The sequence below is a fragment of the Choloepus didactylus genome, chromosome 1 (genome assembly GCF_015220235.1).
Source record: "Choloepus didactylus isolate mChoDid1 chromosome 1, mChoDid1.pri, whole genome shotgun sequence".
Classification (NCBI taxonomy): domain Eukaryota; kingdom Metazoa; phylum Chordata; class Mammalia; order Pilosa; family Megalonychidae; genus Choloepus; species Choloepus didactylus.
Window position 1 is genome coordinate 229,092,582 of NC_051307.1, and position 8,516 is coordinate 229,101,097.

The 8,516-nt window shown below is 35.6% G+C and overlaps 1 long non-coding RNA gene across 1 annotated transcript; it reads left to right on the top strand.

The window, feature by feature from the left end:
* Positions 1–3,501: 3,501 nt before the first annotated feature.
* Positions 3,502–7,507, top strand: LOC119507294. The gene is made up of 3 exons (XR_005211191.1): positions 3,502–3,645; positions 5,182–5,353; positions 6,174–7,507. It is a non-coding gene; the product is annotated as an uncharacterized LOC119507294 (long non-coding RNA).
* Positions 7,508–8,516: the final 1,009 nt, after the last annotated feature.

Below are 8,516 nucleotides of genomic sequence, written 5' to 3' on the forward strand. Positions count from 1 at the left end.
TTCTGTTTCTAACCCCAAACTACTGAGAGCAAGCTCCTGTAATCATAATCTGCTTCCCAAATTGTATTGTGAAGACTCAGCAATTTTTTTAAGCATTTGAGGAAAAGTGACACAGTGGAAGAAAATCACAAGAATTGGGGAAAAAAGAAAAGAAAGTTAACAGAGGAATCAGAAGATTCTTTAAATTAAGTGGTCTCTGAGAGATCAGAGACGACATGGTGTGCTGGTTTGAATCTGTTATGTACCCCATAAAAGGCCATGTTCTTTCAATCCCATCTTGGAGGGGCAGACATATTGTGAGTGGGATCTTTTGATTAGGTTGTTTCATGGAGATGTGACCCTGCCCATTCAAGGTGGGTCTCAGTCATCTATACTGGCATCCTCTACGAGAGGATAAAAGGCAGAGACATTTTGAAGAGAGCTTGGAGACACTGAGACAGAAATGCCCCAGGAGGAACAAGCAAGGACACACAGAAGCCCAGAGACACTTAGACAGAAAATACCCAGAGACATTTTGGAGACAGCTGTTGAAACTAGAACCAGGAAAGAAGCTAAGAAATGAAATCCAGAGTTTGCCCTGGAGAAAGTAAGAGAGAACCCCCAGATGCTTAAGAGAGAAACATTCTGGGAGAAACAAGCAAGGATGCACAGGAGCTGAGAGAGAGAAGCTAAGACAGAGGCCCAGAGACATTTTGGAGAAACATCAAAAGAAATAAGAAGCTAATCCCGAGTGAGGCCCAGCAGGCTCTGGCTATGTGCCTTCCCATGTGACAGAGGAACCCCAGATGACATCAGCCTTTCTTTAGTGACTTAATTATAAAAGGTTATTAGAAAGGAATGGACTAGTAATATGTATCTGAAAAGAGGCCAAATGCATTTGTAAATTTGAGGCATCAGAAAATTTATTCAGATGTAAAGGGGTCTTGATGTTTTTCAGGGGAATAAATCCTTGAGATCTGTTTTTGTTCCTTGAATTTCATAGGACATGAAATTCTCTTACTCTAAATATGAAGTTCTTTTAATTATAAAGAGAAAAGTTCTCATCAGTATGTATTTTCAAAATTTAAACAAGAAGTAGTATAGCTGCACAAATGAAAATCTGAAAAATTCAGATTCACAAATATATCCTTAACCCATGCATATCCTCAAGTAAGTTAAATACTATAAAATATTCCAAAAAAGTCCAAATATTTATTACATTATATAAACTGTTCCAGAGCATAGAAACAACTAAATATCCAGTAGTGGCATAATTTGATAAATTCTGATGCACTCGTATCATGAGGTAATATGCAGACATCTTACAATGAGATAGATTTTTCTGTACTGACTTAAAGGAATGTCCAAGATATAATAAGTTAAAACATCACTGAAAGTATGTATAGCACTTGCAATATATTTTAATGTAATTATATAGCTATATTTAAATATACCTATAAGTTTAAAGTTCATACATGTTAACAGTGATTATCTCAGTAGAGGAGAGAGGCAGGGTGTGTGTGTGTGTGTGTGTGTGTGTGCACGTGTGCATTTGTGGTGAGGGATATGGTAGAAAACGATGAAGTATTGAGATATTCACATTAGACTGTTTATTTCTGTATTTTGTTAATGCTTTTATTTCTTACTTTGTAACGAAAACACACTTAAATTAATAGAATAAAAATGAAGTCATGCCAAAGTTTATCATTTTCATTAGAAAGATGAAGACACTACCTTAGGTTTACTAAGCTACTTGCCAAGTTAAGAAGCTGGACTATCACCTGAACTCAAATCCAGGCTTTTGGAACACACTGTCTCCCCAATTTAAAGTGATATATATTTTTCTAAGTTTTAAAATATTTTTATTTTTTTATAAGTATATTGTAATTCACAGTTGGGGAGATTCTGATCACAAAGCTACCATCTATACATAAATTGCAAAACACACAGAGAAAGGCAAAAATATCACTCACTATCGCTTAAAAATAACTAATGTTAAATTACTATTATATAGTTCCCATTTTTTATTTATGCTCATATATACTATAAATATTTTGATTAAGATTATATTATACATATTTATATATTTCAAAATTTTACATGTGCATTTATATACATTTTTACAAAATAAATGTCATAATAGGCAGATTGTATATGAGCTTTTAGAGCACAATATAGAAAATAGCCCTCATGCTGTGAAACAGTTTCTAAAATTTGCCTTTTTGTTTATTATTTTTCTTTTGCATGGATGTGGCAGGACTTAATTAGCCAATTCATTATCATAGGAATTGTCACAGCCTATCTCTGAGCATTTCTTTAGGGCAAATCCCTACAAGATTTGTCCTTAGATAGGAACCCATATTTTTTAAGAATTTAGATAAATCTTGCAGAATTGCTTTCCTGAAAGTTTTAACCAATATAGGCGCCCATGCAAGTTCCTAAGGGATATTTTCTCTCACCCTGAACAGCAGTAGGTAATTAAATTTTATCATCATTAATTGTTGCCAATAGGATAGGTACAAAATGATAACTTTTCACACTCCCCCAATTAGTACTAGTTGAAATGCCTGACAGAATGCATAATACTCAGAGTAAATATTTACTGTAAAAAAACAAATAGATTTTCAAATATCCAAAGTATCCACTTAAAAGTAGGCCATTCAGGAAGAATCAGTGGGTGCCAGTTATGTTCTAGGTATAACCTAGATAACAACTCAAGTCACCCTGTCCTCTGAGATTGACATAAAATTAGTTCGTAGCTATCTCACTTCCAGCAGGAAGTATGCTATTCTAAGACATCTGAATCCCAAGAAGCCTGTGCTTTCATGGTAACCTTGTTCTCTCATTTCTTGCTCTATCTCAATTTGTCACCTCACTGGAACTGCACCTGCAGAGCTGTACTTTTCTCCTATCCCTGCAATAGGAGTACAGCATGGCCGAAGTCCCTCACCCCACTCACAGTACATTAGTATGTGTAACGGGAATGTTGGGGGGTGGGGAGTGCAGGGTTTACACCTCACTTTTACACAGCAAATGACAGTTATAAATTATAAATTTATGAAATGCATAGAAATGAAGTATTAGCTATCCCCATTCTTAAAATTCATTCAGCTAACGCACGAAGAATTTTCTCACTGACCTTGTGTCTGCTAAAGCGAGCACCTTCTGACATGCATCTCAGTCCCTCAATACTTCACTTTCTATCCAGCTCTCTCCTCACTCACCCCCTCACCCAAACCCTGCTAACTTCTTTTGCATAATAGTTTAATTAGTGCTTTTTCTATCTCAAAGCCATCTAGCCAGAACCCAGGAGACTTAGCCTTCATAAGTAAATGTGCCCCTTCAAGAATGCATTTGAACAAAGACGGGTTTCACCCAGATAGGACTGTTATGACTCACATTAACAATAACAAATCCCACCCCCTCATTGTTTAAAAGACACACTGCTGAGACTGCTTGATTCTACCAAGGAAAATAAAATCTGTTTGCTCCCTGATCTCCATACACCTGATATAGCATCTCCTTAGGACGCACATTGGCTTGTGGACCTCTGACCACCGGCTGACCACCTGCTGACCTTGATCACTCTCTGTGATCCCGAGCTCTCCACACCAAGGAGGATGTTTAAAGGATGAACACCAGAGGAATATACTTTACCCAAGAAGCGTGAGTTAAATGTGGCACACCAGTGCCATTCCTGCTGGTTCTGTGAACTCCTCCATTTCCACACTAGCTGTTTTGCTGTCCCATGAGTAGGGTCCTGGTCTGTACTGACTTGTCCTCCTGTCTTCTTGACTCATTGTGAGGCCAAGGGACTTCTACGCCCAGCCAAGATGTATTGACTTCATCCAACTGGAGCCCTATTTCCATTTCTGTTTAGAATTTGGAATATTGTTTAGGGCACTCTTGACTGGCAGAAAAACCTAATGCAAATTATCTTAAGGAAGAAGGATAATTTATTGGCTAATGCCACTGGAAATCCCAATGATGGAATTGATTTCAGGAAATCCAGAGATTAAAACGTATTGACCATTCTCTTGCTTCCCCACTTCTCTCTCTCTCATTCTTACTTGTGACACTTTGTTGGTGACCAGGTGGGGGGAGAGGGTTAACATGGATGTTCACACTTCTGGTTTACATCTTTCCTGCTTAAGAGTCAAAAAGGAAGAAAGAGTTTCTTTCTCGGTTGGCTCCTCTGTGGCCAGAAGAATGGGAGACTCCTGACTGGCCACTTTACCAGAACCGCAAGGACTGGGCAGGGCATTTTCCCTCTGGAAAGTGGAGTGAGTAGAAAGTGTAAGGGATGCTGAGAAGCCGGCTGCAAGAAATGGCCATAACAGAAATGTAGGCAGTTTGGTATAGAAAGAAAGTCCTGGTTTGGCATTTAAAACCCTGAGTTCTAATTCTGGCTTTGCCCCAAGCTAGCCATGTATCCTTGGGAAACTTGAAATCCCTGAATCTTTCTAAGACTTGCTTTCCTCAAATAAATAGTTCACAATGCAGTTTATTAAAATTACCAGTTCCCGAGCTGCATGAAATCATGCAGTGAATCAGACGTAAGAGCCCCGGATACTGTGGAGGCTGTGCTGTTGCTGGTGTGCAATCAGCTTTTGGAAACACAGCAAAAGTCCATCTTTTATGGAAGTTTCTTGTCAGATATAAAATTTTTAAGAGCACGAAGTAGTAGGAGTACAGGATCCAGCTACATGATATTTTCTAAGCTCATCATTAAAAGAAAATCAGTATCGCTATAAATGGTTACAAAATGATCACATGTTCCAGTTAAATTTCACATTTCTCTGAAATAAAATAAAAGGGAGGTTGTAAAAAGAGCACAGAAAACCCCTTTTTAAATATCCGTAGAACATGGCATGCAAACACCCTTCATATATAACCAACAAAGATATGAATTGACAATCGGTAGGAAAAGAACAGGCAGCGATAACTAAGTTAATTAGAGAACTCGTGAGAAGTCAGTGTGGGAATTTTGATGACAGAAAAAAAGACAAATGCAGAAATAATATAGCTTACAAGGAGAACGGAGACACAAGGGAAGTCTCAGTACTCAGAGCAGTGGTGATGACCTCTCGGTACCTTTTGTATCCAACTAAATAACTATACTTTGAAGATAACCACGTTGTGACCATTGTTGGCCCTTTCTTGGTTCTAGATGACTCCATTAATGGAGGTTTTTCTTCTTAGGTTTGCTGAAGAGAAAGTTTAAAATAAATTTAACTCAGCCTGTCCTTTAAGGCGGAGAGAATCGTGCAACAACTTTGACCATGAATTAATCAATTTTAAGAAGAAAACAAAGAAAAAGTTAGCATATGCAAAAATTTATATTTTGTATTGGTCAAGGATCTTTTAATTGCAGGTAAGAAACACATAACTCAAATGAACTTAAGCAAAAAGAAATGTATTAAAAATGGAGGGTGTTATCTTATGGGTTTACGTAATGGGAACACGAGAGGCCTGCTTCACACGCAGCTGGATCACGAGGCTCTGTCCATTTGGTAACAAGATGGTCACTAGGAACTTAAATAGCTATTATTTTTATCAAAATAATAATACTGAGAATGTTTGTTACTTATCTACTATGTACCAGGAACTATTCTAAGTACTCCACGTGGATTAAGTCTCTTAATCTCCAAACAGCTCTCTGAGATAGGTCCTATTATGTTCCTATTTTAGACATTAGGAATTTAAGCCATGGAGAGGTTAAATAATTTACCCACGGTCACACAGCCATCCGTACAGGGGTGAAAGCAGGTTTCTATTCTAGGCTGCTTGGCACCAAAGTCCTCATCAGACCTAGGTCACTTACTTTTGGTTTAGGGGAGAGAACTGGGACCCTAAAGTTATGACATGATTTTTATAAAAGAGAGAGAGAAGGCTGGTTTCCCAAAGGAAGTTATGATGAACAGGAAAAAAAAAAAGCCAAATATCTAAGACATATTTTTTCTTTCCATAATTGAATTATTAGGCTAATTTTAAAAATGCATATGGTTGAATGAATAATATAAGAATTAATTGTAATAATTCTAAACATTTCAAAGATCTGTGAAATAAATTAATTTTGGTAGGAGGAAGTATAGTATAATCAATGAGACTGTTGGACTACAAGAAGTAACAAAAAGTGGAAACTAAGTGAAGCCACCTGAGAAAAGTGGTTTTTTTTTTCTGCTTCCTTGCAGTTCAGATGAGATTTTGGAACGCACTTTGATTTACGAACACGGAACGACTACATAGGTGTTCATGTCTTCAGGAAGATGGAATACAGCTGAGAGATAAAGGAAAGTGAGAAGTAATTTGAACATGTTAGCAGTTTGGGATGTCTTAAATTTATTTGATTTGACATTTAACCACAACCATGTACACACATACACACAATTCACACACACACACACACACACACACACACACACACACATACACACACATTTTTGTTGGAAGGATCAGAAGTGGATCTTTCTTTCTGTCAGTATGTAGATGAATGACATCTTCTGGATGCTATATTCCTTTTCCTCCAGAAAAGCATATGTTTCCTTACTCCAGTGCCCAGGCTTTTTTCTTTATGAGTCAAAAATTACACGAAAATTCACTTGAAAACAATGAGAGGATAAAAAGAAAAAATGGAATCAGACTATACCATTCAGCATCAGAAAAAGTAGAAATGGGCACCTTCCTCCAACATCTGTGTTTTATCACACTTATCCGGCTTCTGTAGCAAAGGCCAACCTGTCATTGTTAGGTAGTAAACTTTTTACATGGCACATACATGACAAGAGCAATCATTTTTACTTTCACCACTAAGCAATATTTTAGAATAAGATTTAAAGAATGGCCATAAAGAAAAATGTAAACCCTTCTCTCTCCAACAACATATTGCACTTATTGGTGCAATATTATAGATTGAGGATTTTTATTTTATGGAAATATTTTCATATGGTTTTTGATAACTTTTTGGAAGAGCCCCCTTCTGAATATTTCAAATAAGACATAATGGGAAAGACAATGCCAATGAAGAGAAAGGCTTAAAGCAGAGAGCTTTTTGTTAGAGTGTTTTGAAAAATGTTTTATTTCTCAGAAACTGATCATATTTTTGAATTGTACTGGTCTACTATATGTTTAGAATCTGTGCTTTAAAAGGTGTTATATCATCAGCATATTTTGTTTGGTGTATTCTAAATGAAGAGCCTAGCACTGCAGTTGTCCACTGTAACAAGGCTTTTCTGTAATGTTAGTTAAATTAGATTGAACACATTTTGATCAAGTTCCTACTCCTTGTTAAGGAGATTTTACCCCTTTTGGAGAGTCTCCCCCATCATTATAATGTTGCCGTTGTAAGAGATGGAGTACTTCTTGAGACTAAGCTGAGTCTTCTATAAACAAAATAAAATCCAATTGAAGAAATGTACAAGCAGTAGATTTTTCTGTATATATTTGTATGTAAATTTTAGACATTTATACATTCTAGATATTTTTTTTTCAAAAGTGTACAAGTAGTAGATATTTTCAAGTTAATGAATTCGATGGTATAAAGGTATATTTAATTTATTGTATGTATTTGCAAATATTCATGTACTGCAATTTAAAAGTCAAAATTATGTTATGATAAAATGTCCCTCCTTGTTTTTAGAAAACTTGTTTTGCTTACTTTTTCTGTTTGAAAATATTGAAATCTCAGTGTTTTCAAATTTAAAACTTTTCAAATTTAAACATGCCCCCACATGTTCATACAGATAGATATTCATAAGATAAATATGAAATTTTCATTTTTCCATTTACTCATTAAAAGTGTGTTTTTTCAAACCAAATTAATTTATTGATTATGAATTCACATTTTAGAATTCATATTTGCAAGTTATAATATTTTTTTTCACCTTGCTTTACCAATCAGAATATTCTTTCTTTTGTCTAATTTGTAAGAATTTCCAAGTTTTGGTTAGCTCCTAACAATGGTAGGCAAATTAATTTCTTCCGTTTTATAATTTTCCACATTATAGTCTTTATAATTATTGTACATTTATTATTTTCTAAAGGATTTTTATAGTGAATCTTCAGAAATATTCACTCTTGTTTTCACTAATGTTTAATAAAACACTGTGCAAATCATCCATAAAAGAATACAGAAACTGACACCACTTAACTGTCACTGAAAGGAAATGTGTATGTGTTTCTGTCTTTTTCATCACATTCTATAGTACTTACCCCCTGGAATTTTAATTTAACTATTTAAATTTGAACGTACTGAACAGAAACTGGTAACACATACAAAGTTGAACGCCACAGACTTTGGACATGCTTCAAAAAAATAAAAATAAACACATACTTTACAGACTATAGTGGTTGACTATTTCCCATTTTTCCCAGTCAATGTGATTCAAAACTTTTCGCTCTGAGTAGAGCCACTACAGTAATTTGGTTTTCAAATATTGATTCTCGATCAATTCCAGGCGTCAGTGAAAATACCAAGAGGACTGAGTATAGTAAAACTTTTGTGTTTACCAATGTTAAAAACACATCAATAAGTTTAA